An 18,922-nucleotide genomic window follows, 5' to 3' on the forward strand; every position below is an offset into this window, starting at 1 on the left:
CCTCAGAGTCAATTTTTTGGCTCCTAGTGCTCGCCGAAGCAAGCCTTCCAACTTGCGAAGCTTGGCCTCTGGGAGCCTACTACACTGATTAATGGTATCCAACTCAATACCAAGATAAGTAAGCTGAGTGACAGGGCCCTCCGTCTTGTCGTGTGCCAAGGGGACTCCCAACTGTCCGCACAAGGACACAAACCTCGCAAGCAACAATTCGCATGTTCCAGTACCTGCCAGTCCCATGAATAAAAAATCATCGAGATAATGAGCTGTTGATGCCACACCCGTCCGAAACTGGACCGCCCACTCCAGGAAGGTACTGAAACACTCGAAGTGAGCACACAATATGGAACACCCCATAGGGAGCGCATTGTCCACATAGTAGGAGCCCTCAAAACGAAAACCCAAATGACAAAAATCATCTGGGTGGACGGGTAGCAAGCAAAAGGCGGATTCTATGTCCGCCTTTGCCAGCAGCGCCCCCGGCCCGCACGAACGCAGCTGGTCAACTGCTTGATCCAGGGAGGTATACCGGACTGAGCATAGGTCATCCGGTATGCCATCATTCACAGAGCTACCCTCCATGAATGAGAGATGATGGATCATCCTGTATTCACCTGGGGACTTCTTCGGAACCACCCCAAGAGGCGACACCCTCAAGTTTTGAATAGGGGGGACAAAAAGGGGCCAACGACCCTGCCCGCTTCCACTTCCTTTGCAATTTTCTCTCTGACTATATGCTCCAAACCCTTAACTGAACGCAAATTCTCGGCCAGCACAGGCTCAACAGGCCGCTTGGCTGGAATTCGAAAACCTACAGAAAAACCGGCTGCCAAACATGCGGCTGCAACTCTATCCGGATAAAAACTCAACCACCAACACAAACGGGGCAGCTTAATCGGTGTTGGCCCCCTTTGAATTGGGAGGGGGGTTCGAGGGAGGCCCCCCTCGGTGGCCTCACCCAGGCAATTGCCCTGCACCCTGGCTGCCTCCCCTAGGCCCCCCAATTTCGGGCAAGCCGACACGGGGTGCTTGGCCCCGCACAGTCCACATGCGTGCAGGAAAGTGCAGTTGCTCCTACCACACTTGCCCGAGGCATTATACTCGAAGCATGTCCGCGGGTTTTGAACCCACGCGGCACCGTTAGGTGCCTTGTTGGGTTCAGACTTGTTCCTGGCTATGAGGTGACCACTATCCGAGCGATCACCCCAAGCCGGCCTGGATGGAAGAACCAGCTGGATCCACAACTCCCATTGTGGGATGCGCTAATCTAGCGCAGGATCGTGCGAAGCGCGTAGACGAAAATGCTGGTCATAAGCCAACCAGGCAGGGCCAGTGTAGTCTCTGAAAGCCCTGTGCACGATGTCTAAATATTTAAAAAGGGCCGAGGCACGATTAGGGTACATCTGTAAAATCACAGAAGCGTAGATTACAAAACCATTAAGCCAGTTGGCCCAGTTCCTGTCAATCTTCTGCTTCCGAACCAACTCCTGGTCCCGCATTGGCTCGCCCACCTTCGGGATCAGCTCAGGTTCAATCTGGAGAAGGCTGAACATGTCCACATATTCACCCCTCCAGATTTTCTCCTTGACCGACAGCGCCAAGTGACCCCCCAACGGCAAGGCAATATCGCCATAGGCTACCCGGGGGCGATCAGCCTGATCCCCAAAGGCACCCAAAGACCCACCGGAGGCCGCCCCAGGCAGCATCATAGGCCCCGAAGGGGGGAAAGCCAAATTTCCAAACAATCCAGGGGCCCAACCCGGGGGCGGAGGAGCATGAGTGCCTGCCGCCGCCCCAGAAATGTGGGCGAAACCGCCCACAGCTCCAGGCTGATGTGAACCCCCGAAAAAATATGGGTTGGGAGCCTCCCACTGATACCACGGCCATCCTTGCCCGCCCAGGGCAGTGGAGAGCACCGCCATGCCCTCTCTCTCATCCCATACTGAACCCACACTACTCCCTGCATCCAACAGAGCCTCACCTGCAGCACTCGGAGCCGGCTGCGCGCCCCTCTGCACTGCCTGCGTGGCACCTCTGACCTCCACGTCCGGGAAAGAGTCCCTCTGGGCCAATGCTTCAGGAGTACCAGCACTCCCCCGCTCCCGCACATGCTTCCTGGAAGATAGAAGCTCGCTGAGGCGGGCACCGCATCCCTTCCTAGTGGACCTGCGGAGTGTGGTAGCTACCCCAGACACCCCAGCCCCATCGCCTCTACCGGCCACCCGGAGTGTCTTTTCCCTCTCCCTGGCCTCAAAACGCGCAAGCAGCGCTCTCAATTCCCCATAATCATCTTCACCCTCTGAAGAGGACCCAAGAGGGGAGGGAGGAGGGGCTGGCCGCTTGGGGGCCTTACCTCCCCCCGCTTCTGACTCTTCTTACCCATACTGCACCTGAAACCAAATGTCTCCCCATGCTAGATTCACAGAGGATACTAGTGCCAAGGCACAAAACGCTGGCAGTGGCCGAAGCCCCGCTCAGGGGTGCTCCCTCGCCGCCTTCACCACCTGAAACGAGCTCCTTGCGTCGCTCCCGGCACGCCCACGGTCTTGCTCAACTCCCTCCGCAGCTGCAGCCACGCGGTCGCCGGCCGCACTCTTGCCGCGCGCTGTTCTCCCGCGGCGGGAAGGACTTCTCCCCTCGTTGTGCGCAGCTGCGCCCTGCCCCAAGGGGTTGGAGGCTCCTCCGCCTCGTAGCCGCCCGCCTGGCTCGCCCTCGTCACCCCTGGAGAGCATGCCCACTCTTGCAGTGCCACTACAGCTCGCTCCCTTCGGGACGCTACTGTCCCTGTTGCTGGCTGGGAGCGAACTGCGCTTAGCCCACGCGTGCGCTCGGGCAGGAGCTCCTGGCTCCACCCACCCCTGGCCACAACAACCAGTTGCGGCCAAGCCTCAGCCTGGCTGCACGAGGCTGGGGGAAGGGGGCAATCTGGTGCTGGCGCCGATCTAGCGCCAACAGCCTTTATAAAAACACTACAAAGTTCCAATAGTCGTTTTCACAGGTAAACTGCAAATGCAGCTATAGTTTGGCAGGCAGGCAATAGAACAAGGGGGATTCCCAGGGGAATCCTGAATTTTGAAATTGTGACAGAAACTCCCACAATGCACCTGTGTGTCTTGGAATGTCTGCTTTGGTTTTCTATTGTTTGGGCTCCATGAGAGTAGTGCTGCCCAACTACCTTTCTCTCCAGACTCTAACTCAAATCACCACCCAAGCAAAACACATAGTAATTATCCAGAAATACAACACTGATTATGACTTTCATGCTCAAGGAAACTTCAGAGCAAGCTTCCACATGGCAATTGAAAGTTTGGCCATGAAGATCTGCTTCCTGTGTTGTGCTTTGAAGCTGCACTTTTCATCAGCTGAAAATTAACCTGTCTTTTGACCTAGATGTTGGCAATTCACTAAAACTGCAAAATCAGATACAGGGCCCAATCCTATCCAACTTTCCAGCACTGGTGCACCCACAATGCAGCCCCGAGGTAAGGGAAGAAATGTTCCCATACCTTGAGGATACCCACACAGGAAGCAGTGCATACCCCATTGGTACAGCAGCACCGGCACTGGAAAATTGGATAGGATTGGGCCGGAAGTCAGTTGTCCATCTAGCAGGACACTCTGGCTCTAATCCTGGACATGTTCAACTGCTTCAACAAGTACCTTCATATTAGAACTGTTTCTTGAGCTGCTCCTGCCAATTCTGGCTAGATGCTCCCTGATATCAGGATACTCCCTTCTCCTGATCCAGTCTTATGCAGTTGATGAGTCTGGCTAAAATAGGACTCTCCAAATCCTGGCCCACAGGCTTTGGAAAAAGCCCCCTCCCCCCGTGAGTAACACTTACTGTTCTGCATCCCTGTGCCTTGATCAGCTTGAAAGAAACTCAGCACTGTGGCAGAACGGTAAGCACTGCTTGAGACAGGGAGGGCTTTTTCAGTTTGGAGACCTCTGGGCTAAAGTGCGGATGGTGATGTGTATTTGAATATGTTTCTGAATGTCTATCCTGAAGTTGGAGCTAGGCAAAGTCTTGCCATGCACCATTGGTGAAAGTAAAAAAGATGGCTTACATCTCCTGGCTCTGATCACCGCCCCCGCCCCCCCAATAGCATGCAGGGCATGCTCTATCAAAGGTGCTGCAAGGACTGGGCTGGTGGGGGAAAGGATTAGCCCTTGAGTAAACTTCCTAATTTTATATTTCCAAACTATGGAGATTTTATATTTATATTTCCAAACTATGGATATATATACTTCGTTGCTTCCTTTACCCAAGCAGGCCTGTGCATGTGTGTTGAAACCATCTCACATTTTTCAGAGGCTGATGCAAATCTGAATAACAGCCCAATCCTATCCCCAGCAGTACCTCTGGGTGCAGTGGTGCCAAAATGGCTACTACTGTATCTGGAAGCACTGCCAGGACCACCAGAGCTCTTCTCAGAGGAAGGGGAATTTCATCCCCTTCCCCCAGGGAAAGACCCAGGCCCCGTAATGGGGCTTCTCAAGTCTGTGCTGCCTGTTTTGCCCGCTCAAACTTGAGAACCTCCACATGTCAGGCTTTTCAGCCCAACATGGAGGATAGTATATGGGGGAGCAGGGTCCCCTCCCAGCCCCTCCCACACTGGTTCCTCCACTCCACCCTCCCCACCCGGGAACACCTCCCTCCATGCCCCCAAGGCCCTCGCCTTGCCCAACACTGGAGCTGGAAATCAGCGCCTCCGCTCAGAGCTCATAGAATTGGACTCTAAGAGCCCAATCCTATCCAACTTTACAGCACCGGTGCAGCCTCAATGCAACCCTGAGATAAGAGAATAAAGGTTTCCTTACCTTGAGGAGGCTTCTGTGACTGCCTCTCCCCAAAGGATGCAGTGCACACCCCATTGGCAGGGCTGCACTGACTCTGGAAAATTGGATAGGATGGGGCCCTAAGGCTGCAATCCTATCCACACTTACTGGAGAGTAAGCCCATTGATTATAATGGGACTTACTTTTGAGAAGATATGCATAGGATTGGGCTCTACATTCCCTAAACACCATATTTAATTTTTACTCTCTGCACCTCCAAAATGCCCCTTTTCCTGCCCCCTACCATTCTTTTGTGTATCTTTTAGCCTGGTAAATTCTGTAGGGATCAAGAGTTCACTATCTGGTGCATTGTGACTTTTTGATTGGTTCTGAGAAAAGCATAACCCTACTTAGGGGCCAAAAAATAACAGTTGGGAAAATTTCCATGGGTTTAGACAGGTTGCAACAGTTGTGCACCTGGCCTAAGCAACTTCCTTTTCTCAAGAAGCTGAAATCCTGGATATCATAATTTTGTTGAGTCAACTGTTTATGCCAAAATCCACTTTTCAAAGAAAAGTTCCACAGTTCTCACTCCCCTCCCAATCTATTCATATGATTTCAACATTTTTTGCTGACCTTGCTAAGGTAGCAAACTGTAACGTGTTACCAGGTGTGCTTTTAAATACATGTAACGTGGACATGGAAGAAAACTAATTCATGTACTAGGTTCCTGGGATCCTGCGTAGTGGTACAGTTCTATTGTTTGGCAGGGAAGGATGAAGTCAAAAGATTCAACCAAAGCAAATTTACTGCAAGGATAATTAACAATGAATATGGAAAGAGGAATCAAACTGCACAATCATTCCCTGGTGATTGTCATCCTTTAAGGCTGTTGGTCCCAGAACACTGTGGCCATTAGCTTCTTGTTGGAGAAAATTTGTTTGAACTGTGGTTGTCATATGGAGCTTACTGCTCAAGCAGCCCAAACAGCAGCCCAAACAGGAAACTTGCCAAACTTTGTTTGCTTGTCTGAATGGCCACTGTGTTCTGGGACCTTAAAGGAGGACAATCTCCTGGGAGGCAAGAGAGTGATTAGGAACAAAAGGGGAGGAATGGGGACCTTGCATTGCTTCTTCTGCATGACAATGCACGCACACACACAGCGACCTGCAGAACAGGTTACCAGCTGGCTGAGCTCCCTGGCAGGAAGTTCTTCTTGGAAGAGATAAAGAAACTTGTCCCACAACATGACAATTGCCTCAGTTCAGATGGAGACTGCATGGAGAAGTAGTGTGGCCATCCTATTTAACTTCTGAGAAGTAATACATCATTTTCCTTAAGTCTTGTTTTTTTTAACAGCCAAGCAATACTTACTTTCAGAACAGCCCTTGTACATTTCTACCCCATGCTTCCCTCTATGGAACTCACATTCTTCTTCCTTACTGCAACCATGTGAGATCAGGCCAAGAAATTACTACTGGCCCAAGGTTGTTTGGGGAGCTTCATGGCTGAGCAGGGATTTGAACTGAGTCTCCCTACTCCAAGTCCAACCAGTACAACACTTTCAGTAGCTACCAGAGGCGTAACAAGGGAGGAGCCTAAGGGACATGTGCCCCAGGCACTACACCAAGGGGGGCGCATGACTGAACCCTGAGGTGATGCTTAACATAAGAACATAAGAACAGCCCCACTGGATCAGGCCATAGGCCCATCTAGTCCAGCTTCCTGTATCTCACAGTGGCCCACCAAATGCCCCAGGGAGCACACCAGATAACAAGAGACCTCATCCTGGTGCCCTCCCTTGCATCTGGCATTCTGACATAACCCATTTCTAAAATCAGGAGGTTGCGCATACACATCATGGCTTGTACCCCGTAATGGATTTTTCCTCCAGAAACTTGTCCAATCCCCTTTTAAAGGCGTCCAGGCCAGATGCCGTCACCACATCCTATGGCAAGGAGTTCCACAGACCAACCACACGCTGAGTAAAGAAATATTTTCTCTTGTCTGTTTTAACTCTCCCAACACTCAATTTTAGTGGATGTCCCCTGGTTCTGGTGTGATGTGAGAGTGTAAAGAGCATCTCCCTATCCACTCTGTCAATCCCCTGCATAATTTTGTATGTCTCAATCATGCTTAGTTACAGAGGAGGCATTGGCAGCTTTGTGCCCCCCATTCCTTCTCCTTCAATGGGGAGCTATCATAGGAGAAGGAATAGGGGTGCATAGCTGCCGCATCGAATACTCTATCCTCAGGGAGAACCTGGAAAGTGATGTCACAACATCATGTGACGCAAGGGTAGAGTGTTTCGCTTCTGGTAGCTACTATAAGCATTAACAGAGAATATAGCACCTCTTTCGTCTGTCACAGAGCTGTTAAAGGCACAGGACCTCCGCCAGTGGAAAAGGTGAGTTTTTGAAGTGTTGCCTTTTCACTGTGCCTTAAAGAGCTAATTAATTTCAAGGGGAACTCTATCGATAAGAAACTGCTGTGTACAATCAAGGATTGATAGTGTGCTGTTGAATTTACAATAATATTTGACCACTGTTGAGCTTACCTCTAGATATAATAGGCCTATTTGTTCCAGTGGCATAGACCTGCACTATTGTCAGGAAAGCTTCTGTCTTTCAAAATAAGGGAAAGTGCAAATTTAAAAAGGCACGCGTAGAAAGAGAAGGAAGCACAAGCTTTTCATCAACTATTTCAGCATTCATGCAAAAGAAGTCCAGAACTACTGTATGCATACGTATCTGATCCTTATGTTATACATGCAATTGTCAAAATGACCCAAAGCAAAGAAAGTGATTTTAAAATTTGACTGGGAAATAGTTGGAAAAATAATAACCGAATATATTCTGGCTGTAGATTTTCCAGATGTCTGAACTTGACCTGAATAGTTCAGCTTTGCAGTTATTCCCACCAGGAAAAACCAGAAACTACTGTTAAAATCACATGCTACTGTCAAGATGGGATGTCTAGGGACATCTGCAAACCTATCCTATTAGTAAATTTATGGATTGCTGGTAACTCTGGCCATGACTGTCATACTCTCCTAGCCAGCCTGGACATATTTTCACAAACACCTTATCTCTGAGCCAGAAACCATTTTGACCTGCCACATTTTTCTTGGTGTGTGTAGAGGAGAAACACCATTTCTGTCCTTTCCTCTTCTCTCATGTTTGGCCTCCTTTGCCAATAGCTCTTTTCCAAGATTCGTGTTTCCCTTTGCCTTTTTTTGCACATTACAGCTAATCAGAACCAAAAGCAGGCCACAGAGTGCAGCTGTGGCCTTTCAGACTGTTTGAAGATTTCACTGTCTTACATGAACACTTCAGATGTTCACTTTGAAGTGGTCAAATCCTGAAGTGACCACAGCAGCCATGCATGTTGGAGAGTTTTCAACTGCCGAGGTAACTTTGGCCATTTTGTGTGGAGGCAATTTTAGATAGTAGTTCACGTGAAGGTAAAGTGATAAAGGGCGCAATCCTAACCCCTTATGTCAGTGCTTTCCAGCACTGACATAAGGGCAATGCAACTCCGAGGTAAGGGAACAAACAATCTCTTATTTTGAGGAGACCTCCATGAGTGACACCCAACTGCAGGATGCAGCACAAATGTCCCATTTGCACCGCTATGCCAGTGCTGGAAAGAACTGACATAAGGGGTTAGGATTGCACCCAAAGTCACAATAACTATAAATTACTTTATAACTATAAATAAATATAAATAATGGATGAATTGAGCCTCAGAGTGGAACTAGACATGAGAAATGGACCTGTGTCTTCTCTTCAAAAGGCAGGTCCACCTGTGAAGGTCTACCAACCACCTGTGAAGCAGGAAGTGATTAACCTTTCCTCCACCGAAAACATCCCCCCATACCAAGGCCTTTGGCCTTCTAACCACACATAATTCCAGACTTGGGCATCACCTATGAAAAAACCAGAGGAGAGGGTGAAATGCTGTGGGCATGAAAAGGGGTTAGTATCTCTTCCCACCTGCGGTTCTTCTGTTTGAAATCACATCCACTTACCCCAGCTTTACAACTGATTGGTAGCAACGGGTGTTTGGAGACACAGGTCTGCCCTTCTGCCAAATTCCAAATTTCAGTCCAAGGACTAATTCTGACTAGGGATGACTGACTTTCCCCTGGCTTTTTCCTGTCATCTGTTGGTTCACTTTGCCCCATTTTCTGCTCTGCCTGACTTATGATTTACCTTGGAGAAATTCTAAAATTTCAGTATTGGTTAATGTTCAACTCCTCACAGTTTTTGGTTTTGACCTTTATTTCTCCTTATGTATTAGTGATTGCATATTATGATTGCATGTGCACATTCATTCACTTAGGTAAAAAAGGGAGCTTGATGTAGCTGCACCGGAATGCCTTAATGCAGTGGTTCTCAAACTTTTAGCACTGGGACCCACTTTTTAGAATGAGAATCTGTCAGGATCCACCAAAAGTGACATCATGAAGCAGGAAAATTTTTAGCGATCCTAGGCTACAATCCTACCCACACTTATCTAGGAGTAAGTCTCATTGACTATCATTGTTCGAAGCATATACATAGCAACCTGTTAAAAGTACAGATCTGTCACATTTCCCCAAATACCATGGAAGCATCAAGTCTAATATATTAAAAATAAAATATTGAAATGAATGGGGACCCACCTGAAATTGTCTTGCGACCCACTGGGTGGGCACCGACCCACAGTTTGAGAAACACTGTCTTAATGCTTTTAATCAATACACATATGTGAAAGGCAAGATATAAATATTTTCAATGAATAAACATGATGTTCTGGATTCTGAGACACAAACCTCTTTCCAAAAGAGACAGCTGACCTTGTGTAAAATTCAGCACAGTTCTCCTTTAAACAATACTGAAAAGGAGGCCCAAACATTTCCCATTCAGTGCTTCCACATATGTTAAAGAGACATTGGGCAAAACAGACTCCCTGGTTTCCTTCATGCTTGATGAGAAGTTGTGCAGTTTGTGCTGAGATAGTCATACCAGGAGTACAAAATGCATGTCAAGTGAGAGTCAGCCCTTAGTTTGATACCTCTGAAGAGCATATTTTCCAGTGCTTCAGTGATCAATGCCTGTCCCAGGCTTCCTTCCATCACTCTGTTTTTCCTCTCACTGACTCACATCTGTCCGCCCTCTGGCTCACCTCATCTATTAGCTTCCCTCTTTTCCCTCCCTTTCTGAAGAGGCAATTCATGATCTCATTGTTGGAATGTGTCGTAGCGCTGCGTGATCTCTGTTCCAGTGGTGAGGAGCGTGAAGGAGATTACGTAGGAGGCTCTCTCTCTCTCTCTCTCTCTCTCTCTCTCTCTCTCTCTGCATACACACTTGCTCTTGCTCTTTGACCCTGAAATCAAAATCAAACAAGCAGTAAAAGCAAGTTTATCCTTAAAAAATGATCATCAGTATTCCATCCATAACTGCACAGACATTACCAACAAAACAAACAAAAAAACTACACTTTCATCTCCTTGCTGCGATTTCCCAGGTACAAAATTAGAAGGTCCTCAGTGGTACAAAGCCTCCAGCAAATGGAGGAGAGCAGCAACAAAAAGATCCTTAACCACAATGGAGGGCTGCCATTTTCCTTCTGTTTTCTTTTTTCAGTGTAATAGGCGTTTGAAATGTGATATATAATTGAGTGCAAGTTAGGAGCTTCTCAGCTCAACCTTTACCACTGTTTCACAGTAGCTCCACAGTGGCATACGAAGGTCATTTGGCACCCCCCCATAACAAAATTATTTTCATTAATAGTGATGACATGAAATGAATAATAATCATGACCAGAGAAGAAGTGCCGACAGTGAACATATTGAGCTTTGTATCTACTGCATATACAGTAATGTATATACAGTAGAACCTCCAAAGTTGACCACCTCTCTATATTGACCACCTCCTTAAGTTGACCTAATTTTCACAGTATGGACAGACACTACATATACACTATGGGAGACCAACCTCTGTATATTGACCAACTCCATAAGTTGTATCTTGACCACTTTGACCATTGCACAGAGTATTAATTTATCCTCTGTAAGTTGCCCACTGAACACGTTACTGTGGGCCTGTGTTTTGTCTGATTTGTCCCATCTTGGAAAAGCAAGAAGCCACGTGACAATCCCTCCCCTATGCCTGCTAGCGCGTGTGCAAAAGCGTTTTTATAGGTGGGCACACTGCACATAGCCGACAGACCTGCACCGGCTGCCGTTTGTACGTGGACATGTACCAAGTTGTGAGGGACATGAGGTTGCTTGTGCATAGTGAAGCCACTATCCTTTCACTTTGGTTCCCATCACCAGTGCATTACTTTACACTTATATTGAAACACAACTGCTGTTTTGCTGCCTATTCTCCCGGTTTGGAGAGATCCTTCTGGAGCACTTCACAATCCCTTCTGGTCTTCACCACTCAGAAAAGTTTAGTGTTATCCACAAACTTGTCCACCTCCCTGTTTATCCCTGTTTCCAGTTCATTTATGAAGATGTTGAAAAGCACCAGTCTCAGGACAGATCCTTGAGGCACTCCACTTTCCACCTCTCTCTACTTTTTTGTCAATTGCCCATTGACATCCACTCTCTGTTTCCTGGTCCTCAACCAGTTCCCAATCCGTGAGAGGACCTGTCATCTTATTCCCTGACTTGTGGAGTTTTCTCAACAGCTTTTAGTGAGCGACTGTATCGAACACCTTCTGGCATTTAATGAATCTGAGGAGATCCAGTGGAGGCCAGGCAGCCAAAGTAAAAAAAGTGTTTGGTTTTTTTAGCTGTTGGGGCTATGTAACATGCTATATACTATGGGCTGGTAAGGGATAGCATTGGTCTGCCTGTCTGCTATGAAACCAAGTATTTTTTTTTAACTTACATTTTTTTTAAGCTTATGAATTTTCAGGTTTGTTTTTTTTAAACACTGATTGTGGGCTGTTTATTCTCTGTCTCTTGATGTAGATATAGATGATATAGGATGTAGCCACGATTCCAAGATGGCCACCTGGTAGAATCTCTGCTATTGTGCTCCTGTTATATGCCCTGATATTTCTCTTCAATTGGATCCATTGACTCTTTTTCCTCCTCTGGATGCTTTCTGAGTCCTGGTAGAGCAAAGCAATACCACCAACTGTTTCCAGTCTGCACCCTTGTCTTTGGATTACAGTGGATTCTAAAAAGCTGCTCTGATGGAGAAGCGGAGAAGGCATAAACACTCCCCTGGACAGGGCAACTCTCCTTTCAAGTCAGCCAAGCAGCTACGTCTGGAGGACCTCCCAGCATGGTCAGACACAGTAGGTGAGCTCATGAATCTCGCTTCTCCCAAAAGATATGAATCTCTTCATGTTTCTGAAACAGAAGTGGAGAGAAACTACCAGTCTCCCTCCCGTCATATTGGCCTGGAGTGTCAGCCTGCCCTCCTTCACCCACCCCTTCGGCTCCCTCTCCACAGGACAAGCAGTCATTATCTCAGGAGAATGGTCTCAGCAACTGTTTTTTTGTTGGGTGATTACAACATTATTATTGGAAACACGGTTCTTTTTGTATGTAAACAGCTTAACACTATTCTTGCCCAGCTGGACCCACTCCATAAGGCTATTCAACCGCCCTTATCTTCCCTCTCTGCTCAAGTTCTGGGTTTGAACTCTAACAAACCAGGGGAAGCTGAACAGCTGGGGCTTCATGAGAATCTGGATTGTGGTAAATCTGCCTATTGCTTGTTGAAAAATCAAATACTGCTGGAATTCCAGGACTCCCCCATCCATAAGGGGTGCTGGTCCAACAAATTGAGGGCATAAGACTCTCTATGCAGATTGTTATACCTTGATCCATCCCAGGCTGACTGTGTTGATCTGCAGGAAATCGTAAAACTACCCTGGATTCCCCAGTCTCCAAACTGGACCTGGCTGCTTTTGAAGTTTAGCACCTCTAGGATCCCATGCCAGCTGCATGGGAAGAGTTGGTTTCTTCAATCCTTTGGCATCTTCTTACGGAGAGTCTTTGCTGACATGATCGTTAAACCTTTGCTCCCAAGGCATAGAATGCAGCCTCCCCCTCCTCTCCTTCCATCAGCCTTGAAGCTGGCTCAAGCTGGCTCTGTGCCCAGTCACCGGAGGAAAGATAACTGTCCCCAGAACATGGGAGTTGCCAATTGCTTTTCTCCTGATTCAAGTCCTTTGGTGCTGCCTAATGTTAATGAGTTAAAGGCTGCCACTGATTCTTTAGGAAATGCTTTGCTTCAGTTAAAATCTTCACTGCCTAACCCACAAGCTTCAGCTTTCTCTCAGCCAGCTAATTTAACAACAGGCTGTTCAACTAGTGCAGCTTCTAATAGTGAATGGCAAGCTCAACATTTTGGCAGTAGCACCAAACCTCATGCACCAAACCAGGTGCATTCGTCAATGATATCTGAGATGGTGGGAGCTCAGTCACCTTCCATTTGCATACTCCCCCTAACTGGAGCAGTGGAGCCTATGGATAGCTCTTCTGAAGCCTTTAAGCCTGTGGTGATGAATGAATCGGCTAAAGAGTTAGACTATCTCAATGGGGTGGGTTTGCTGTGCCACATGACAAAATCTGAAGAGAACTTGCATCATGTTGTGGCTAACCAACAATTGCCTAGTGACTCAGCCCAGGTCTTGTCATCTTCCCCAAGACCATCATAGTCTAATATGAGCCCCTTATCTAAAGCCCTGGATGGGGTGCCATCAGGGGCAGTGTCTGTCGTTCCAAGTGTTGAGGAGTTGGAATCAGCTCTTGAGTTCTGTAAGGCTTTGCCAGAGACTTCTGGCTCTCACTCACCCTCCAGATCCCTTGGGGACGCAGAAGTAGATGGCCCAAACACAGGATCAATTAACTCAATAATTACTGACCTCCCAATGCATTTACCTACTGATGACCATTCACTCATTGCAAGGGCGCTCCCAGCCCCCAAAGGCCCCTTGTCAGCAGAACAAGGTTTTAGGGCAGATCCTCCTACATTGGTGGCGAAAGATCTGATAATGGAATTCCGGTTGGAAGGCGATGACATTGTGGAGGGTGCCATCAGTGCCTTTAAGGAACTCACAAGACCAGAACAACTAAATATTATCAGATCCCTGGACAGGGTTAAAGCAGAACTTCTCTATCACAACGCAGAAACTTTGACCTATGAAATCCTTCCAGTGCAAGCATCAGCTCATCTATCTGTTCCAGAAGCAACCACAGAGGTAACTGCTGCCCCTCATTCCAGGGATTTTACACCATCTCCTGTGGCCAATTTAGCCCTGAGTAGCTGCGCATCTCACAATCCTTCTGGTGCTATCTATCAGGAAGCAAAGATGGACTAATTAATGCTTCTCCAGCTCCAACTACCTCTTCCCATCTAAGAATTCTTTCCTGGAACATTGCAGGGTGGAAGAACAAGAAAAATGACAGTGGCTTCTTAAGCTATCTTAGAACCTTTGACATTATTCTGTTGCAGGAGACGTGGGTTTTGAATCATCTGTATATTCCTGGCTACAGGGCTTTTGTAGTACCTGCAACTAAACCCACCTCTAATGGTCGTCCTTTAGTGGGTTTAGCCAGCCTTGTACTGAAGTGGTTTAAGTCACGCCCTTTAGATATCATTCCAGGGTGTTGTAAGATACAAGCACTGAAGGTGTCTCTTGCGGGCATTGACTTAATCTGCGTCAACACTTATATTCCTCCTTCACTTAACAGTTTACAAAGGACCCAGCTCTGGAATGATCTATTGACATGTATGAATGAGCTTAAGAGGGCCCACCCCCATGCTGAAATCCTTTTGCTGGACGACTTAAATGCCAGGGTGGGGAATTCAGTGGAAATCTTCCGCAGAGCCTGGGAAGTGGATGATGACAGCTCCCTCACCCCCATTTGTGCGCTAAGTAGGCAGTCCAAAGATGCATACTACAATGCTAATGGTATGGCCCTTGCTAAGTTTTCTATCAGCTCTAACATGATTTGGCGTAACGGTCTAAAAGAGTTCCCCAATGCTGATGAATTTACTTTTGTATTCTCCCGTGGCGCCAGTGTTGTGGATTACATTTTAGTTTCCACTAAAATGAAGCAACATGTGAAAGAGTTTGCCTTTGGGGACCTAACACTTAGTGACCATTTACCTTTAATCTTGGTCCTTGACCTCCATCCTGGGAGTGTTCCATTACAAGCTGAGGTAGATATAAATCTAGAGTGTAGGTATAAAATCGTGGCTAATAGTGCCCTTTCCCCAAACTTCCATTGTTTAAGAACGGAACCAGCAAGTAGAGATTTTTTATCGGCCATTCTACAGGATTCGGATCCATTTGTTCAAATCAAATTCTTTGATGGTTTTATTGGTTACATTTTTAAGGTCCTGAGTTCCATGCCCAAGTTGGTTCAAACATGTGGCGCATTTGACAAAAAGGATTGGTTTGATAGTGAATGCAGGGATCTTAAGGCGTGTATCAGGGCTTCTTACTTAGATTTAGAAAATACAATGACCCCAATTGTCTAGTTAAATACTCTACTCTTAAAAAACAACTAAGAGTTTTATTGACAAAGAAAAAGAAAAAGTTTGTTTTAACTCAATGGAATAAGCTACATCAAGGGATTCAACAAAAAAATAACAAACAATTTTGGGCAGTTGTAGCGGGTTCGTGTAGATCAGAAACATATGACCCTGCTGTTATTCCATCGTCTGCATGGGTTCAATAATTCACAGAGCTTTTTTATGATAAGAGCAAATTCCCGGACACCTACCCTGACTTCGCCTCCATGGATCTGCCTATTTGGCCTCCTGTGACCCCTGAGGAAATTAAAGAGCTAATTATGCAATTGAAGCCAAGGAAGGCTGCAGGCCCAGATGAAATACCACCCAAGTTTCTAAAAGGTGATCCGGAATGGTGGGCCCACTTACTTGCCCATGTCTTTACAACGATCGACAGATTTGGCCTATTGCCCAATGCCTGGCTTACAGCGACAGTTATCCCTATCCATAAAAAGGGTGACCCTAATATACCAGGACATTTTCAGCCTGTTGGTTTGCTTTCTGTAATAGGTAAGATCTATGCTAAACACCTATGCAATAAACTTATTCTTTGGGTTACTTCACAAGGCATCTTAGGCCCTGAGCAAACTGGCTTCTGTCGAGGCAAATCAACTTTGGACAACTGCCTGATCCTGGCTCACTTGTCCCATAAGCAGGTTAGGATATGTAAGGCTCACCTTTATGTAGCCTTCCTTGACTTGAAAGGTGCCTTTGATTCTGTGGTTAGGGAGCTTCTTTGGTCCAAGTTGGAAAATATGGGGATTGATAAAAGATTACTGCTGCTGATTTGGTCCCTCCATCTAAATACTTCATGCAGGGTTAGATGCTCCTGGAGTGGGAATCATTCCATTGGTACTGACCAAGGGGTCAAACAGGGCTGTGTCTTGGCCCCCATGCTTTTCAATCTGTTTCTGAATTATCTTGCCCCATCCCTGAAGGAAGTGGATAGCCATTGCCCAAAACTTGGCACAAGCCAAGTGCCGCTACTTCTGTACGCGGATGATGCAGTACTGATATCTCGTACTAGGATTAGAAAACGTCTGCTCAGCCATGCTGCAGAGTATTTCTTGTCCAACAAATTGCAGATCAATTACACTAAATCTAAAATAATGTTATTCGTCAACAGATGGAAAGCTTTTAAATGGTCTTGTAATGGCAACAAACTGGAACAGGTCAAGCATTTCAAGTACCTGGGAAACAACTTCCATTACAGGCTCACATGGGCTTTTCATCGTAAGGCTGTGCAGAACGCATCCAAACTAGCATCCTTAGCTATTTCCCGTTTCTTTTTCACCTGCGGCAATGGCTATGTTCCGGCTGCTCTGGAGGCGTTTAAGGGGAAGGTTCTTTCCCAGGTTCTCTATGGCTCTCCTGTCTGGTATAAGGCTATTAACCAATCATCAGAATGCATTCAAGCCTCTTTTTTGCGGAAGATTTTGGGTTTACCCAGGTGTGTTCCCTACCCGGTTCTGTGTCTCGAGGTGGGGTTAATTCGGTTAAAGACCACTGCATGGCTAAGATTATTGAAAGTTTGGTTTAGGATTTTATTTAACCCTACCTCTACCGGTCTAATGCACCAACTACTGTCAGATTCAGTCCTGCCTTTGGAGATCGCTGATCTTTTAACTAAACTGAAGTCAGTAGGACACTGGACACTGGACACTGGACACAGTGTCCACTGGACACTGGACACTGGACTCTGGACACTGCAGAGCTAGGCATGATGGGCCATGATGTAGCTTACAGACTTGTCAAAGAAAGAATTCTTGACATTGAACAACAAGAGCTGTTTAGTGCTGCCAAAACCACATGCTGTCCACTCTATCTTCATGTTCCGGTTAGTTTTGGGAAACCAGCCTCCTTCTTTTATCAACTGCAGTGCCCGCAGGCTCGGAGAGCTTTCATACTTGCAGATGTAACGCTCTTCCATTGGCCTTGTTAACGGGCAGGTTTAGTAGTATCCCCTACTCGGAGAGGAAATGCAAGTGTGGTAGGGATTGTATCGAGACACTAACACATACCTTTTTCTACTCCCCATTACATGATGCGTCACGCAAGAAATATCTAGGCCCATTGTTAGCTAGGATGCGGGGCTGGGAGGATTCAATCATGCTCCAGTTTCTCCTTTCCACATCTGAACCTGAGTCCCTGGATAAGGTCGCTTCCTTTTTATCTGGGGTAATAGCCAGACCCAATTCTGGGTCTCTGGGCAGTGTTTGAGAAAAGGACTGATGATTATGTTGTGATGTCATTGTATATTTGTGTCTTGTTTTGTTTTCTCTGTATTTTATGCCAATAAAGGTCTTACTGAATGTCCTGTCCCAATTTTCGAATCCTGCTGACTACGCCAATTTGTCCCATCCAAATATCCCAACTCCCTTCTAATGCCCGATTTTTGGCTAATTAATACCCTCTTTATCTCTAGAACAACCGCTTGGTGTGCGAAGGAATGAACACAGAACTCCTTATCTATAGCAACTACCCAAATTTATTGCTATGAATACAGACACTCCCTGCAAGTCCTCTTGTCCAGAGGCTTTCCCTCCCCAAAACTCCACTTAACTCAGTGGGTAAAGGTCTGAAGCCTCCAATTCAAGTCCAATCCAGTCTCCAAAGCACAGTCCAGTCTTCCCAGTCTTCTGTTTCCTCCAGCAGAGTCCTGGCAGTCCCCTTCTCCTGTAGGTCTGGGTCAGGTAGCCCTCTGGGTCTGGTTCCCTCCGGGTCAGGTAGCGTCTCCCTCTGGGTCAGGGTCCGGGTTTCCCTCTGGGTCAGCGTCCCGCTTCCGGCTCTCCCTCTGGGTCAGCGTCCAGCTTCCGGCTGGGTCAACGTCCTGCTCCTGGCTTCTTTGGTCCTTCTGAAGCTGCCTTTTATCCTTTGTGTCCCATTAAGTGCAAATGCAGCTCAACTGTGAGCTACCTCCTTAGCTCATTCAAAGTCCCATCAAGGTCAAATGAAGCTCAGGTGTCCAACCAGGTCTTCATTGGCCTTGATTGATTACAGCTGTGGAGCCAGCCCTGCCCTTCCCAGAGCTGTCAAACAGCTGTCAAAACATGGGATCACTGTCAACACCACATTATCCACCTGATGATCTTCTGATCTTCCATTACACTAAACTATAGATGATATAAATAGTAAGCATCACATGAGGATCAATTCTCATTGATAATTGCAATAAAACTTTTTAAAAATCCAGTCTAAATAACTTGGCCTTGCATTTGTTGTCCTGGGAGCTAAACATGATAATATTTAAATGCCTTTTTTCCCCTTATGTTGACCTATGTATGTTGACCAATTTCCTCCAGTCCCTTGGGTGGTCAACTTAGAGAGGTTCTACTATACTAACTTTGTAAGTTTGTATATTTATATATAACTTTTAACTTTGTATATATAATCATGCCAATAAACAATTGAAAAAGATGTTTAAAAGAAATAAGGTTTCTTCTCGCAAAAGAAGTTTAAACGTCTTGGGGTGGCCTCTAAGACACCCCCCTGCAGCCTGGCACCCAGGGCAACCCAGCCCACCCTTTTCATATACCACTGTTGGGAAGGGAGGCTGGCTTGCAATGGACTGCCCTTCATTCGTGACATACAGACATGGACAATGAAATATTCCT

The sequence above is a fragment of the Tiliqua scincoides genome, chromosome 2, assembly GCF_035046505.1.
Source record: "Tiliqua scincoides isolate rTilSci1 chromosome 2, rTilSci1.hap2, whole genome shotgun sequence".
Lineage (NCBI taxonomy): Eukaryota > Metazoa > Chordata > Lepidosauria > Squamata > Scincidae > Tiliqua > Tiliqua scincoides.